The sequence below is a fragment of the Rhea pennata genome, chromosome 9, assembly GCF_028389875.1.
Source record: "Rhea pennata isolate bPtePen1 chromosome 9, bPtePen1.pri, whole genome shotgun sequence".
Lineage (NCBI taxonomy): Eukaryota > Metazoa > Chordata > Aves > Rheiformes > Rheidae > Rhea > Rhea pennata.
The window spans coordinates 20912720-20930834 of NC_084671.1; the positions used below are offsets into that span (position 1 = coordinate 20912720).

General features: G+C 42.8%; 1 protein-coding gene across 9 annotated transcripts in view; it reads left to right on the forward strand.

The window, feature by feature from the left end:
- Positions 1–18115, forward strand: part of EPHA4 (EPH receptor A4) — a 270547-nt gene that overhangs the window by 140607 nt on the left and 111825 nt on the right. For all 9 annotated transcript variants that reach the window (XM_062582330.1, XM_062582326.1, XM_062582327.1 and 6 more), the window contains 2 exons: positions 15087–15148; positions 16014–16063. The gene's annotated coding sequence lies outside the window, so the exon portion shown is untranslated. The remainder of the gene's footprint in view (positions 1–15086; positions 15149–16013; positions 16064–18115) is intronic.

Here is an 18115-nt window from a genome sequence, read left to right on the forward strand (position 1 = left end):
ACTGCACGGGGCCCCAGATCGCCAGCACTGCCGGGGAGGGGGGGGTGAAGCGCCGAAGCGGGGCGCCAGGCGGCCGGGAGGAGCAGAGCGGGGTGCTCGCCGCGGCGGCGGGGCCGGGCGGCCCTCGCCGTGCCCAGCAGCGCTGAGAGCTGCCAGGGAGCTCGGGGCTCGGCGTGGGGCCGGGCGGCCCTCGCCGTGCCCGGCAGCGCTGAGAGCTGCCGGGGAGCTCGGGGCTCTGCGTGGGGCCGGGCGGCCCTCGCCGTGCCCGGCAGCGCTGAGAGCTGCCGGGGAGCTCGGGGCTCTGCGTGGGGCCGGGCGGCCCTCGCCGTGCCCGGCAGCGCTGAGAGCTGCCGGGGAGCTCGGGGCTCGGCGTGGGGCCGGGCGGCCCTCGCCGTGCCCGGCAGCGCTGAGAGCTGCCGGGGAGCTCGGGGGCTCTGCGTGGGGCCGGGCGGCCCTCGCCGTGCCCGGCAGCGCTGAGAGCTGCCGGGGAGCTCGGGGCTCGGCGTGGGGCCGGGCGGCCCTCGCCGTGCCCGGCAGCGCTGAGAGCTGCCGGGGAGCTCGGGGCTCTGCGTGGGGCCGGGCGGCCCTCGCCGTGCCCGGCAGCGCTGAGAGCTGCCGGGGAGCTCGGGGCTCTGCGTGGGGCCGGGCGGCCCTCGCCGTGCCCGGCAGCGCTGAGAGCTGCCGGGGAGCTCGGGGGCTCTGCGTGGGGCCGGGCGGCCCTCGCCGTGCCCGGCAGCGCTGAGAGCTGCCGGGGAGCTCGGGGCTCTGCGTGGGGCCGGGCGGCCCTCGCCGTGCCCGGCAGCGCTGAGAGCTGCCGGGGAGCTCGGGGGCTCTGCGTGGGGCCGGGCGGCCCTCGCCGTGCCCGGCAGCGCTGAGAGCTGCCGGGGAGCTCGGGGGCTCTGCGTGGGGCCTGCAACGATTTAGTCGCCCCAGCAAAGACCCAGGAAAGCTGTCTGTGTTTTGAGCACTGTTATTGCGATATGATATTTAAAAGGAATTGGTAATTGTTATTTACCTAAAAATTAGAAGGAGTTTTTGGTTGTTGCAATACAGCTCTCGTTTCTGTAAACAGAAAGGACAGGTCCTCTTGCATTTTAATTTGGAGCAGTTAATTGGTGATTTACATAGCCCCTTTTACCACAGAGCTCTCAATCCTCGGATGATGAACTATTTTTCCCTGAGAAGCTCAACTGACAGATTTTAATATTCCATTAACTTTACAGTTTTACTCTAACATTGCATCTTGAGACACTGGGGCACTTTGATTCAAACCACAGGAAATTAATTTTCTCTCTTTTATTATACCACCAGTAACTATCTTAAAAAAAGAAACTTTAAAGCTACTGATGACATGAATATAATATGTAAAAATGACAGGAAGAATTATGAATTTTATTTCCATAAGAGAAGGGAAGGGGGTAATTATAGTGCTGAACCATTGTATTCAGTCTGGAATTAAGATACTTTTCTAAGATGTCGAATTCTCATAGTGAAAAAATGATCATGAGGTAAATCTTTGCAGTCGAAAGGCACTAACAGTTGTTAACCCCTTTAGTTACAGGCAAAATGTTTTGACTGAGTATTTCTGCAAAAGAGAAAAATCACCAAATTTGGTATTGAAAAGGCTGAACTGAATTGTGTCTAAAATGACCACAACTCTTCATGAGGAATAAAAAAAAATGTATAGCAATATAGGTCCTTCACTTAAATTTGTATCTCACTTGAGTGAGTTCAGTTTCTTGATAATATTCTGTTATGGCAAAGGCCGCAAGTTGTGTTGAAATTCTTGCAGCTTGTGACAAGGAGTCCATGCACGTTCTGTAGATGAATAGAGACTACGTGGCTGCATATGGACTAGAGAGTCGTCTGTTTTATACCGATGAAAACGTATTTCCCGAGTAACCTGTGTTTCCCCAGAGCCCAGACGAAGAGCGGGGGGCAGTTTAAATGCACTCAGCTGGAAGAACAGGCTGTTCTTCACCAAAGAGGGGGGGAGCAGGAGCGGTGGAGCGTGCTCGGGAGTTGCCCCGCGCAGCAGAAATGCTCCGAGGGGCAGCGGGTGCCGGCAGCGCCCGAGGATCCCCGTCAGCATCCTCCGCCCTCGGCGGCCTCCACGCGCGCAGCGTTTTACTCCGCGTACTGGAAACCGAACACCTTGTTTCCCACATCTAACGCTCCCTGACGCCGGAAACGTGGCTCGGTGTTTTACTGCCCGGCTACGTCGTCTCAGCCCGGTCTCCACCCCCGACTGTCCGAGCTCTCACGGGCAGATTAAGAGACGGGTTTTTGGCCGGGGCCGAGGAGCCGGCGGCCGCGCAGGCCCGCTCGCCGCGGGGCTGGCAGGGGGACCCCCCGGAAAGGGGGACGGATCCCAGCAGCCGAAAGCGGCGGGTGCGAAGAGCCGCTGGCTCTGCTTTAAAAAGATGAGAGTTGCCTGGGAATGCTCTTCCGCAACAAGAAGGTGAAATTCCTGGTGTGCTTTTGGAAGGCAGGAGGAGGCGAGAGCCCTGCCGCTTCTGAGGAGGACAAGCTGAAGCCCAAAGCAAAGCAAATGCACGTTAATTCCAGCATGGCTGGAGTTAAGGCAACCAAATACAGATTGAAATTGCTGAAAGTTTCTTCTTTTTTTTCAAAATAGTAATATTCTAACGGTATTTTAGCTTCTTAGTTTTATCCTAATGACTTTTTTGTCCACATTAATCCTTATTTATAAAGAATTACTTTTTTTTCCTGTTTCCGCATAGTTAAAAAGATGAAGAGCAGATTTTACCCCAACTTTTTGTGTCACCTGTATTGGATTAGAGATGATCTGTGAGTTTTGGCAGCCCTGTTTTCACAGGGCTTTTAACAAGTGCAGCCTGCACCTCTAAATCCACATGTGAAGGATTAGTCACCTGGAGAGTGATCTGCACAAAGCAAGAAATGCGACACTATTCCCTGCTGAGATACCAACTCCCCTTTCGTAACAGGATGAGTAGTGAGGCAATTGAGATCTCAGGAAAATTAATTACATGTCCGTGGCCAGTGGAGACCGTGGCAGTAGCAGCTTTACGTTACCGCAGCTTTATCGTAATGTCCGGGCGCTTCAAGTGCCCTTTTAAGGCACACTGAATAGGTGTTACAAGGTCTTCCAGTCGTGGTATGAACCTATGTGGCTCCTCAAGAATTGTAATAAGATTTGGTAAATAAAATTTGGAATCGAGAAACAGCTTTGCCAGTGCGCTGCTCTGCCACGCGTGCGCACGCTTCCTGTAGCTTGAGAAATTCCAGCTCGAAAGAAGCGCTGATTAATCTGTGTAAGTTCTCAGGTGGAAGCTGTCGCTCCTCCTCGGCCAGCCCCGCGCCTCCTGTGACAGCTCCGCGTCCATTGCTGATAGCAGGTTTTGCCCGGGAGGTGATACGGGAGAGCAGAGGGTACTGGTTTGCCGTGTTCCTGTCGCTAGACTCCGCTCTGTCCATCCTCTGTAGTTTTAGACAAGGCACCGCTACCGAGGGGGGTGATAAATGCCGGTTGTTTCACAGTGAAGAAGCGTTTCTGAGTTTCGGCTGAATTTGGGGGCTGAGTCGGTCGCCTTATGCAGCTCTTAGCTATCCGTGCTTTCTCTCTCCTAACTGGAGATCCATCTAGTCTTTCAACTAAACCTCAGGAAACACTGCAGCACATTTAGAGCATCTCACTATAGTGATTTCTGAGCCCTGCAAATTTTACTTCTCTGTGCTGCTTTGATACCTTGTGAAGAGCTGGCTGCAGCAAAACAGTATTACCCCCGCACTCTCAGCAGTAAATCCAAACCTCACGGACTTCAGGCGCTGGAGCCGGCCCACGGTTACGGCCGTGCCGTCCGGCAGCGACCGACGGGGGCAGTGGCCACGCTGCTGGCGCTGGTAGCGCAAGCGCCTGCGAAAATGCTCCTTTCTTCCTGTGCTGTTCTCGTCAGCGCCCGCTCCGGGGAGGTCCATCACGAAGGGGCTTTGGAGGCTGGCGCCTTCGATCGGCGCAGGGCGGGCAGGCTCGGGGCGCGCGGCGGGCGCCCTCGCCTCCCGGGCGATCCGCGCTCGCTGCCCTCGTCACAGCCACCCTCTGCGTTTAAAAAAACCCCTGATCTGGGGGAAAATAATACCACCCTCCCTCCCCCCCCCCCCAAAAAAAAAACAAACCCGGTTCTTTAATCCTGGGAGAGGTGAGGTTTTCTAGTAGACCTTTTCAAGCCTAATGTAATGATCAGGTACAGGTGCAGTTAAAAAAGCAATTGCTTCTGTTAAAATAATTTGGTGCATAGAGGAATTGTACAGAATATGAAGAATTTTTCACTGACTCTATTTGGTCAGGGATTGTGAATGTATTTGCAATTTTTATGGTTGTTATGTACATGTACCCAGAGGCCCTAAATTGAATAAATAAATAGGTTATCTGGAAAAGCATGTAAGGAAAGTTACAGTCTCTGAGCTGAAATTGTAAGATGCTGATTCCTCCTAGGGAAAGATTTCGTGAGCTACATTCTAGTTATATATACCAGAGTATTGTTTGATTTTTGTGGGATTTTCAGTTACCTCTTTTCCTGAGAACGCAGTTTGGACACTCATCAAACGTTGCTATGCTTCAGATAAGATGTGCCTTCTCCATGAAGGCCTCAGGCAGGAGAAGGTGGAATCCCAGGAAAGTTTAAGCGATGGTTATTTTTATACCTCATTCCATTGGCATGAACCAAAACCTCAGATATGAAGTTTAAACTCCAGCCAAAGGTCCACAGGCTTAGTTCTGCTTGGAAGAGGGGAAAAATGGAAAGCATATATGTTGAGCCTCTTGTCAAGTCCTGTTTTCACAGAAATATTACTGGAATGGTATTTAACATGCCTTTTATTATTATTATTATTATTTTTGAACAGTAGCTTACTCCGTTTTTGTATAGAAACACATATTGTGGGGACATATGCAGTCTTGAAATGAGTATTTCTGCTTGTTTCATTCTCCTGACGCCTTTGTTTTCTGGAAGGGCCCACTGCTGTTCATGGGTTCGGCTGACCTTGGACTTTGGGTCAGGCACTGGATATAGAAGCACTGCCTCTATCAGCTCTCATGCTGCTCTGCGAGCAGTACAACCTGCAGTGGCAATTCCACTTTACACGACAATAGCCTGTCTTCATTACAAACTCCCCTTTGCCCGTTGTGGTGTAATTCTGTGCCTAGAAATGCCTTCAGAGAGTCATTTCTGCATTTACCGCTTCCATGAAAAAGGTGTTGACTGACTCTGCTGCTGCTGCATGCAAGCATTTGGCAGGCACTGTACGATATTTTATGGCATAAAAATAAATTTAAAATTTTGTGCTTGCAGAAAATTAGTTTTCTTAGACGAGAAGTTGCACAGCTGCTTCCACTGTTCTCTTCAGCATAGTAGACCCAGTTCTATTTTCCATCATGTCTCTACAGTCTTTTTGAAATAGAGGTGTAAGATTCAATTGAAAAAAAGATTTTATCCTTTTATCTCCTTTTGCAGGAGATACTACTTCACAAAAAGTGCACTGTCACGTCTTTAGGCGAAGATGATCATCATAAAATCACCAAGTGCTGCCAGATCAAAGATGGAGGAAAGTTTATTCTGTGATGTCCACTTTTCTTTTTTCTCCTATGAGCTTTTGTTTGGACTTCAATTGTATCGGGAATTAGCAAACTCACTCGATAAGATGAACAAAAACTTTTTTTTTTTTTTTTTTTTTTTTTAACTGGAAGGCCTGAAAAGTGTTCATACATACTTTTGAAATAACAAGTATTTGAAGCACTTTAGTGCTCTTGGTTTTGATGTCAGATGAAATAGCAGTATAAAATTGTGTCCCATTTTATTCTATAAATGGGATCTGTTCTACCAAATGGACTCCATAGGAATAGTAGTCACAAATTTTATGTGTGTCTAATATATTTAGTTATTTTCATCAGATAATGCTATGGGCTGCAGTTCAACAAAGTACTTAAATGCCAAAGACAGGCACAGGAATAATCCAAAGAAGTCAAGAGAGGTGCTTTTATAGCAAATACTTGAGCTTAAGTGCCTGGCTGAATAAAAGCCATGCCCGTGATTTTCATTAAGCCAGTACTGGGAAGAGCATGTAGTTTGCACAGCAGAGAAAAGGGCATTCATTGCACCAAAGTCTCTATCTTTTGCACAGTCTTTGAAATTTTGGCACTTAGCCATAGGCAATTGGTGAAAGGCGCATACCTGGCTTTGAAGACACAACTCACCATTGCTTAGCAGTGAAATAAATGGGATATTGTGCAAACATCATCTTCTAGCATTATCTGGTCATTTTGCTGCTGAGAATGAGCTGTTGAACCTAATTTCTGGACTGATAGCAACTGAAGAAATGCCATCCTCCCCATCACCTCATCCAGTTACAGACACTCACTCTGTTTAAATAAATTAGTATTACCTGAGAGGTGCTGTAGAACATGAAAATTGTGAGCAGCCACCAGGGCATCACAGGATGGCAGAAAGTCAGGAAGGCAAAAGAAAACCATAGCTATATTCTCTAAATCTGTCTCCTCTTTTCCTGACTGACACAGTTAACCCAGTTTAGGTAAGTTAATTTTAAGATTATTCAGCATTATTAAGGTCAAAGGGCTGGGTCACCAAAGCATGGGCTGGGCATGTCTGAAGGGCCCCGAGTAAAAGGCAGCAGAGCGTGAGATGCTGCACACAGCACCGTCCAGGACTCACTGGCTTTCTTTCGGAAATGCTTCTCTGTGCCCACTTGCTCCCAGTAGTTTTTGCATCCATATCATTTAAATAAGATAATCCAATTTATGAAGGTAGACTTTCATGCAACAGAAGATAGGGTCAAGTCTTTGGTTTCATAGGAGGCAGCAACACAGCACCACCCCTTTGAATTAGCAACCGTAAGTACATTTCTGCCTCTTGAAATAGTTAGGCCTTCTCCCCATGCTAAAGCTGTCCTTGAGATTCTGGCAATGAAAAGTTTTACAGTGGGTGCAAAGGTAATGCAAGCTTTAGTTTAAGTGGGAGTCAGGCCCAATGTGTGTCTGTTGGGGTCTATTTGAATTACATTCAGCACTGCTCACAGTGTCTGAGAAGCTGTAGGACCTGTTGAAAGTAAAATACTGCTTACATAAAGGGACTTATGTTTTCAGCTCTTCGGAAAAAGAAATAAGGAGGAAAATGTATCTGTGCTTATTCAAAGGCTGCCCAAGGACAGCTTTCATTCTTTGTGACCCACTTACATAAAATGCTTGCAGAGGAACTCCTCAGATATTTAAAAAACAACAACCCTGGTCAGTCCTCCTAATCTTCACTCTGAGGACAGATTCAGGCTTGGAGCCATTGATACACGTCTTGCATCCCCAGTTACACTTACCAAAATTAAACAAAGCAAGAGATGAGCAGCTCTCGAAATGAGAAATTAACTTCATGGCAATGTTAAACAATATAGTTTGAGTTTGTTTTTTTTTTTAAGAAATAGGACAAGGAGTTACAATTTCAGCTGGCTGAATTTTTCTTTTTCTGGGCAGAATGTGAGTGCTTTGGGCATTTTGTCTGGTATTTCCAGACATCTCAGAGTCCAGCTGGAAGCAGGGCTCTCGCTGGCTTTTGGTGCCTGTGCCCTGGTCACATCTGCCGTGCATGTACGGCAAAGGTGGCGCATGCTAGGCTCCTTTCAGTCGGAAACACGATAATCCTTGGAGCCTCTTCTCATGATAGGTGAACAGCACTGACAGGTCCCCATCTGTGTGAGAGCTACATCATGAGTCCATACTAGTGATCTCAAATCCCTCCTTCAGGTTTACTTAAGAGCTGACCCCTCTACGTAACTGACTCAGACCAAGTACTGTTGATAAATGAAGCTTATGAGGGACTTTGCATTGTACCTGACTAACAAAGCAGGAGAGATGTTTCCAGGGAAGATAAAGAAACTAACAGTGTTGTCAACCCCAAGGATAAGAAACATGGTTTTAAAAATATAATTTATGCTTTCTGGTTTCCATTTTGGATCCTAAAGCCTTTTTCATAGTCATAAAATCTAGGTTAAAAAATAAAAATAAACATAAGAAAAATTGAAGCGCTGAGAGACTTGCTCTAGTAGCAAGAGTTTTAAGAAATTATAATTAAAAAAGAGACCTGGCAACACTATACACCTTTTGTAATTAGAGAATAATCAAAAATGTGATTGCTCCTGACCTTGTAGCATATCTGGAGATGAGTGACGCAGCTGCAGTAAGCATAAATAACTACTCAGAAGCAGAATGATTCCTTTCCCTTTTCTTTCACCTCAGTGCAACAGTGCCTCTGGCTTTCTCTGAGCCAGCCAAACATGTCTCTGTCATTCTAACTCTGTATAAATGTTAGCTCTAATTTGCAATTCTCTGGGTTCATTACTAAAATACTTGGTGGGCATCCACTTTTGTCATTTCTTTATGGTTAATAAATTTGTTTTGATCTAGTTTCCTGTTTAGTAAAAGTACAAAATTGATATTCTCTGCATTTTCATAATACTGCTAAGATGGAGGAATTGGACATGTCTTACATTTTAAAACTTTTTTCTTAGGGAACCTTCTCAGTGCTTTATGATCTGTGCACGTCTGGTCCCCTCAGATTTCTTTGAGTAAAACTACAGCTAAGTCAGTGGCTGATCCTCTTATAGGTGGTAAAGGGGATTCAATTATTGCTAAGTGCTAACTTCGCTTTGTTTGCTACAGTGAGATGAGAGACAAAAGTGGTGGATACTGTTCTCCTTCTCCTCGGATAAATTCCTTTTGCCTGCTACCCATTGCTGTCCATTGACCAAGAGCACCTCAGAAAACTTATGAGCCCAAGGCAGGTATTTTTCACTCCAATTTTGCCTAAGTTATTCTGCATCAGTCACAGCCAAGTAGGGAGCTTTGGCTTTCCAGCATACAGAAGGATTAGCTTGTTGCCTGTATACCGAGTTGGCTATAATACTGCAAGCCAGAGATGATAATTCATTTTGTGAGACATGATCAGAAGAACTTTGTGGAGGAGTGACAGATGCAGCAGTAGCCATCGCTTTAAGCACTTTGCCATAACCTGAAAAAATGTATCTCCTGATCTTTTTTTTTTTTTTTTTTTTTTTGATGACTTTTTTAGGTATTATTGAGTTGTAACTGTTGTATGTAATGAAATTCCAAAGAGAACATGGGGATAAAAAGGTTAATATGCCTGCAGCCATGGTTTCAGGAGTTAATTGGACACTAGCTACTCAACTGTGAGCGTTCCCCCAAAAGAATGGTGGAGTTCTTCTAGGCTTCAAACAATGGAGATGCGTGGGTTGATGCCATCTGCAGCCTAGGGCTTGAGGAACAAAAAGATGTTTGAAGAAGGGGGAAATTCTCAGAGATATGGTAGAATGGAATGATCTGAAAGTAATCAATCATTACGGTGACATAAATCACAACACACAACAGCCCACGGCCAGAAGATGTCAAATACCGCCCGCGGCGCATCAGTCTCTCTGGCATCATCACTTTTGTGTGTTCTGCCCCTGCTCTTTTGTGGGCCGTCAATTTTGGTGGGTGATGAAACTCAAGAATGCCGCTATTCCTCCTTCCGCGCTAATGCAAGCTTTATGATTGCGCACCCTAACGTGCACTTAAGGCGCATTCATCCTTTGACCCGAACTAACAATCGATTGTGAGCTGGGTGCCAACTCCGCCAGATGTTGCTTGATCTCATAATTACGTTAGTGCTATTGCTCCAGCGCAAGAGCATCAAAACAATACCAGCCAATCTGGGGCACAAAGAGAGTCTGCAACTCTCATGTGGTCATCTGGTCCACGCCTGACATTTTTGCCTAAAGTGCTCAGATGTTAAACTTAATTTCCCTTCCTTGATTATAAGCAAAATGATCTGTGCACAATATTAAAAAAACATTTATCAGCTGGAAAACAGTAAAAGGCATGGCATAAACTCATATAAATGTTAATGAAAGGCAGACAAAATTAAGCAATAGCGTTGTGTTTGTTCCCAGGCTTTTGCACACTTTTACTTGAAAGAGGATCCAGTAGGGGAGATCAGAATAGGGTTCCAGGATAAGCACAAAAAGCAGGGATTTGAAATTTACTCAGATTCTTTTTACAGTTCAAAACAGTGGTCTAGCAGTTCTCTTAAACGGAGCAAGCATAATTCTCCTTTGACTTACTGCAGTATTGATCTGGTATAAATCCCTTAGTTTCAATAGAAAGGCTCCATCTTTCTGCTGGTGCATATGAAAAGAAACATGAGCTACCCACTGTGTAAATCCTACCAAGAAACTGTTCAAAGTAGTAAAGCTATGACTGTGGGCTTTACTCGTCTAAGTTAGAAAAATGCCACATAGATGGTCTAGACACGTTCTGCGTGACAGGGCTCCAAACCCTAACACAAAAAATGTCTGTATGCAAATGATTCAAGCTACATTATTCTTCGTCTTGACAAATTGAGCTTGTTAAAGCTGGAATATAACAAGGATGTTTTCATCCCATTTTTTCAGCCTTCGTACACCAAAAATGGTCAATGGGACTAGTTGTACTCTCTCATTCACCAGCCTTCCAGTGCACAGAGCTCTGTTACTAGTGGTTGACTGGGGAACCCCCCATTTACTGGTGCTATACATGGGAGCAGAATGAAACGTGGGAGCGGAAGTTCAGGGTGCACAAGGACATTGGATAGCCCATAGTTAAATTTAAAAATTTTCTAAAAGTGTAGGCAAGTTCTCATCAGCAGCAACTGTGAAATTACAGCATATTCCTCCCCTCTTGATTGCGACATGTACATTAAACTAGTGCAAGGAAAATTGTAGCACAGGACAAAGCTGTCAGCTAAAAAGAATATCCAAACAATACCTCTTGGCTTCAACATGCCCTTGTAATATTCTCAATTTTACAATATTTTCATTTCAAATAAGAGTCCTACCAGATATAAGAGAAACTTTATTTCCTGCTCTACAGTTTTGAAGCATCGTGGTCCATGTAGAGCAGTGTGCAAGTGTTATATCCTAAAGTTTCAAATAATTATTGTCTTTGTACTTGGTATCTGCTCTTTAATAAAAGTTATTCTACACAAATGCAGTTAGACTCCAGAATGTAAAACTCTGAGCATAATCCTGAACCTTTTAGCAGAGCTAGGTGTTTTCAGGGTGCAATGAAGTCTAGACTCTGACCTAAGTAATGGCACAAATCTGAAGTAATTTTCTTGAAAACAGTACAGTTAAACCAGCACAAAACCCCATAAAAGTGGGATGAGAATCAGACCTTTATTTCTTTTCCAGTGAGCTCTAGAGATATAGTATTTTCCGTTTAGTCATTCGAAAAGAACTGTAAAGGGATAGAAAGAAATGATAGAACTAAATTTCATTATTTAACATATGGGAAACTTGTCATTATTTTTCCATAAGCACATGCAGGGAAAAAAGCATGCTGAAGTAAAATGGAAAAAATTCGTCTCAGGTGTTGTCTCGTGAAATCCAAGGAAGTGAAATCCAAGATTAAATCTGGTCCATTTATTTTTAAGCTATATTGTTTAAGTATCAGATTTTTCTGTCTGGTGTTTTTCTCTACTCTTATTTTGTGATTTTTTTTTTTTAAAAACTTTTCTTTTGTAAGTGTAAAACTGAATAAGGATCCAAAAAGCCTTATTTTGTTGCTTCAGTACAAAGTAAGACCCTCACATGCGCTCCTGAGTTCTTCTGAAAGTCTTGGGCCTCTGTGCATGGAAGAGCTGCACGCTGGAGTCTGTGCATACACACAATCTGTCACACTGATGGTTTTAGCCAAGCAGAAGGCAGCCAATCAAGGCTTGCTTATGGTCAGTGAAACCTTTTAATTCAAAGGACAGTCTTCTGGACTACTTGGCCACACCGAGATGTTCTCAATTTTCTGTTGGATTATTCTGCCTCTGGGTCACCTCTCGTTCTTGAAAGAGGGAGTAGAAGTATTAATGCTATCCTGGGAATCAGAATTCCCGTCATGTCTCCCAGTCTCCCAAAGAAGTAGCAGTCTTTTCTGTCATCTGTGAAGAAGTGTGAAGGCCAGGGTTGTCGCATTCACCAGGCTCCTAGATTTCACCATTTATTTCATTTGGTTCATTTCAAATCCCAGCTGAGAAGAAAGAAAGAAGGCTGCTTGGGCCACAGGATAATTTCCAAACTGTTGTGGGAAAAAGAATTAAATAGACACCCAAGGCCTTGTTTTGGCTAACATGGGTTAATGGGGAAAGTTTATCAAGTAGGGTCAGGGTGAGGACATTAAGGAGACAGATCCAGGCCAACCTGGTGCCCTGCTGACAGCAAGGTGTCCTAGAAGTCCTCAGTGTATTGAGGTCTCTTTCAGGGCTTCCCAAGTATAAATCTGGAGTTTCTGAACCCAGTAAAGTTTGAAAGTTTGTGGAAAGCTTAGTACGGATAAGGCGGGTATCAGTCATGCTATTTTTTTTCCTAGTCCAAAACTGAAGACCTCTTTGTGGGAAGAAGTTAACTGGAACTGCTGAAGTTTCTTTTTGTGGATAATTTAAGCAGTACAAGATGATGTTGATTATGAGTTTCTTCCATGTTTTTCAAGAAAGTACGTCTGATTATGTAAATTAAAAGTTACTGCTTAAAAATATTTTGCTTGAGAGATTGCAAAGGCAACACAGCAAATGAATTAAGATCAGAGAGTCTTACTCAAGTGAGAAGATTGCATAAGTAACCACATGTGTTATTGAAAAATACATATTGTTTACAACGTATTCTTAAAGGATTCTTAAGTACTTCACTTTGATGTTCCCTTGATATAAAATATTGCATTTGTTCAACCTTGTCACACAGGCTGGGCTTAAAGCTGTTTTGCAGCTACATGCAGAATAAAACTACTATGCTGTCCCACTGCAATTTTGGATTTAATTTGATTACTTTCTGTTTTTTTTTTAAGTGAAATGAGAGTTTTCAAACCAAAGGGCATTGACTGCCTTCCTAATTAAATATGTATCCATCTGCTGGCTAACTTGTTATTCAAAGCATGCAGAACTAAGTAGGTTGATTTATTTATGAAAACCCTATGACACTGAGAGATACGCATTCAAAAACATGTAAAAATAAATGTGTCTACAGATGGGTAGGTATGCGTACATCTTCATGGGGTCCTAAATAACAAATAGAAAGGTTTTGGAAAATGGGCTTTACAGGGAAGCTTCTTTCCAGGGAACTTCCCTTTTAGGTTGTTTCCAAGTGTTTAACATTGACAGTCAAAATAACAAAGCAGCCAGCTAACATGTTATCAGATAACTCTAGTCTGAAAATCCTACAGTGCTTTTTGAGGTGCAATGATTGTTTCTGAAAGCTCCATGTGAGTGTGAGACTCTTAAGGAGAGGCTACATTTTAAACAATGTTTTATTTAGAGAACAGTTTAAAATGAATTTTAATTCCAGGAGAAAATCATTGTCACTCACAAACATAATACATTCACGTTGAGCTAGATGCTCTCTTTTTATATTTAATTTCATTAATATATTGGTAATTCTCCACCAAATCAACTTAAGTTTCTTCTAATTATGCTCAGCCTATGGAAACATAGAGTTCTAATGGATTCATTCTCAATGGTATAAATATAGTTGCAGTCCTTAGATAAAGTGAAGTTTTTTTCATCAGTTTATGGGCTGTAGGAAATTCCCTGTGTAATGAAACCATCGTGGTATTTCTGCATGGGGTGTGAAGCTGCTAGCATTAAATCTCACATCATTACGGGTGCAATTCCATTGGTGTGAGCTGACTTCTTAACCTAATACGAATGGAAAAAAACCCAGGTTTTGTACATAATGCTGTTAGCGAAGCTGAATTTGTAGGTGGTCTACACAGGCCACCTGAGAGGCATGAGGAAGATAGAGAGTGATGTGGTTGGGAACAAGTTTGGAAGAACTTTACAGCCTCTGTTTTGGTTTACAGCACGGTTTCTATGGGTCCCCCTTGGGTTTTCTCCCATCCATGTACCTGGAAGCAGGTTTATTCCAGTTTTGTACATGTTTGTGTGTGTGTTTGTGTTCATATTTAAACCAAGTCATTTTACCCAGAACACAAATTATTCTATTACAGACGACCAGATAACACTGGTAACCTCTTAAACTGTGTCTTGTATCAAATGATAAAGACACTTTCAGCAGAAATGTATTCTGCTGAATATTATTATGCACTGGCAATTGTGTTCTGCTTCACAAAAAATATTTTGCTAATCCCAAGGTCAGTTTAAACTGGCTCCTTAGTATACACATTTTTAAATTCCCTGTGAATCTCTTTTTGTTTCCATGTCAAGGCAAGCATGTGGATTTCTTAGTGCCAACAAAATATATAAACATGGTTTATATGTAGATTTAGCCAAGGAGGGATATTAGGCTGAGCTGGCTTTGGATAGGAAGCCGTTATGGCACTTTTTGGAAAACTCTAGAGATGTGTGAATAATCCTTATGCTAATAGATGTCACCACTAGGAGTCTATTTTACTTTTACAACTTTTTATTTGAGCATCTTACTGGCATTTTTGGATATTTTGGAATGGTGGGTGAAACTTAAACAGATCTTCATTGTCTTATCCTCTGATCTATTCCAAAGATATACTTTGATGAAAGTTTCAGATAATAATTAAGGAAAGAAAAAACATACAGATTTTACTGTGCGTGCTACATTTGTGAAGAAGCATTCTTTTCTGCTGCTTTCTGCATAGAAAACCTCTCTGACTAGTACAGACAGGCCAATAAAATTACCCATAATCCGTTGTCTTTATTTCCGACATGCTGCAAATGATTATTTTCCATTTTCCTGGTATTGTGCAACCCTTGAAATGAGAGCCAAGAGATCTCAGCGGCTCATGGCATAGAGTCACACTCTTCCTTAGACTTAACCCATTGTTCAGGAAGGTTAATCAAGATGTTCACTGCTAATTTTAGTTTACATCAGAAACAGTGTGATAATGTGGCTGAAGGTTACTAATGGTGACAGGCAGAGGAGGAGGGTGGCATCCTCCTTCTCTGAGGAGAAGGGTGGCATTCTTTTTTCAGTAAAAGCTGTAGTGTTTGTACATTTCTCTCTGAAAGTAGTATCTTTGCTGTTTTCCCCAGGATACTGCAGGAAGAAGCATTTGCAAAAAAAAAAAAAAAAATCTGTTGGAAGTATCAGCTGCGTAAGTATTAGCAAAGTCTGAAAATAGACTGTCTCAGTAAAGCAATACCAATGAGCCATTTCTAATGGAAACCTAGCCTTGAGGCAGAATCCACCAAGATGTGTTCCTGCTCTTTATTGCTATTGCACACCTGTACACAAGATAATACCCTCCGGTTTTGGGGCTGGCTTCCATTAAAAGATTGAGATGGTTACTGTTGAGGGAAAGATCAGAGGGGAATGGGACTTGACAAAAAGTAGTTGCAGCCAAAGAGGAATTGTTTGTTGAAGCCATTTGTGTATGAAATATGAGGAACTGTATCTTATGAATCCGAAAAGTTCTTTGAATGCACTTAATCCCCATGGAAAAGCCAAAGTCAGCAGGACACAGGTACAGACTGGGGCACGTCTTTTGCTCTAATGCTACAGCAATGGCTAGGATGCCTGATAGTGGGTTGGGACCTGGTTGTGCTAGATGCTATACAAGAATGTTTTGGTGTATGATAAGACCTGGCAGATGTGTATAAATAAATAAAGAATAAGGAAATAGCAAGTGACATTGTGGCCCAGCACAACAAACATTACTTTATTCTCTGAACTCTTCCAAGATCTGTGACCGTACTGAGGAAAATAACGGCTGCCATTTGTTTGTCATAAAAGCAAATTTTTTCCATGGTCCCCCTTGCAGATTTTCATTTTTCTATCCTTTATTTTGCTTCCTACAAAGTTAACTCAGAATTTGCAATATTTTTCTTCCACAAAATCAATGCAAATATTGAGCTACAATACAGGCACATGCATATACTCAGTTTCTGCAGCTAGTAGTTCCCCTAAAATAACACAAACCTTCTATTAGATAATAAACAACCATTCTTTGGTATCTACAGGTTCCCTGTTACAAGGATGGAGAAATGTAGACAATGCTTCAGATTCTGAGGTAAGCTCAGGATTACTACTTTACGGCTGGCCACCCTATAGACCACAGGAATAAGGTCTCATAGTGCTTTACAAGTATTAATGAATGAAACTACATCTCCATATTCTCTGCAAGAACAGAGCAATAGGCACTGGCTGTTTGTGGATCTCTCTGACTCAGTATTTATTCAGCACCTCTGTTTTAAAGGTGAGCATGTGAGATAATCACCTACATCCAGCTTCAGAAGTTTGGCTTTCATGGCTGTTGAAGGTCTCGGGCACAGAGTTCAGAGCATAGCCCCGCTCTCAGACATAAGTTGCCAATCTTAATCATTCTCTTATCCTGTGAATATGTCAGTTGCTCTTGCATATGTGGAAAAATTGCACAGATGCTTTCCACTTTTTAGGAAACACAAAGCAAGGTTTTGTATTTCATTCTAAAGGAAGATAAAGAATCTTCCTCTGCCCTATCATGGAAAAAATAGCACATGCAAAAAGGAAGGAGAGGGGAGTTGATTTTATTTCTTACTTTAGACACAGAAACAATTCTTTTCTCTATGATTCCAAATATTTTGTTCATAATAATGGGTGGACTATCTCAGATAGATAGAATGGTTTAATCTGACTTAATGAGGATTTACACTCATACCCGAAGTGCCAGGAATCTTCAGTGCTCTATAGAGAACCTGTCTCAGGTGCAGTTTGATTGGTACTATCATTGCATAAATAATCTGTGGGAAGATCACTGACTCTGAACATGCAGAAAAAACATGAATGAGAATGCAGACGGTCTAGTCTTTAGATTATTTTACCAAAAAGTCAAATTAGTGCACTGTGTACTTAAATTGTTTTTGTCTGTAGAAAATGTGATGGCTTGATAATAGTAATACTTCATCCATCTTTTTAGTAAGTCCTGCAGTAAATAATGTCAGAAAATTTAAGATTTCAGTATGAAAACAAGTCAGGAAAACAGTTTTTCATTGATACTAATTTTAGATTAACTTTAGATTTATTCTAAATGTACATGAAGGGCCCAGTGCTGCTTATCTACTAAAGCTAAGTAGCTCAGCGCTATTTATACCATAAAATTCTACTTTACCTGAGCACAGGCCAGAATCTATTTCAGAAATCTTAAACCATGACCTTATGTTTGAAAGAGGAAACTAAGCTTGTCTGACTAAATCTTGTACCCCACTGCAAAAAGATGGGTGTGTGCTTTTAAAGAAATCTGGATGTAGTTTGCAATTCTGTGCACTTAGATTTCAGCTTTACCCTTCAAATTTAACTAAGGCTCCTATGAAATCACTACAAACAGATTCCCTACAATTTTTGGCATGGGCTATTTCACTTACATTTGTTTCTGTATTAATTGAGCACGGTCTCTTGCAAACGCTCCAAGGATTACTTACGAGGAGTCTGTCTGTGCAACCTCCCCTCTGGCTGGTAGCCTTTCCTGTTGTTGATGCCAACAGCGCTCCTCCCATGAATTACTGCTTGCCAGCGCGAGCAAGGCCATCACACGCAAGTCCTACGTCTTCATCCTAGTAACTTTTCTGTTCTGGGAGCTGACGCTACTCCCAGATGATCACAAAGGAGTAAGATGTGCAGCAGCTAAGGACTGGTAGTACAAAGCCAATGATATTCAAAAGCATTTTGTAATAATTAAGGTATCTGTTAACCTCCACAGCTTAAAATAACCTTTAAATGAAAGGTAAGCACATGCATTCCTTGCTGGGTTGCCAAGCATCTGTGCTAGCACTGCAAACAACCTGCACGGTTATACAGTTATTTGCACTGCTTTATTGGCCACATTTTTAGATCAAAAAACCTACAGATTGCAGCTTCCCTGTTGGTCTTAACAAGGCTGATAGCCACAGTGAACTAAGCTTACAGATATGGAGTAGAGGTGGGTGCTTGTAGTTATTATATGCAATCTGCTTAGGGTATGTGAAATGCTGCAATACTTGGTTTGACATTCTAGCGTAATTTTTTGCTTTGCTAGGTCTGTATTGCTTTTTGCATGTTGCCTTTTCACAGTAACCTTTAAGGTTTGTTTATATTAGGAAGCATAGAA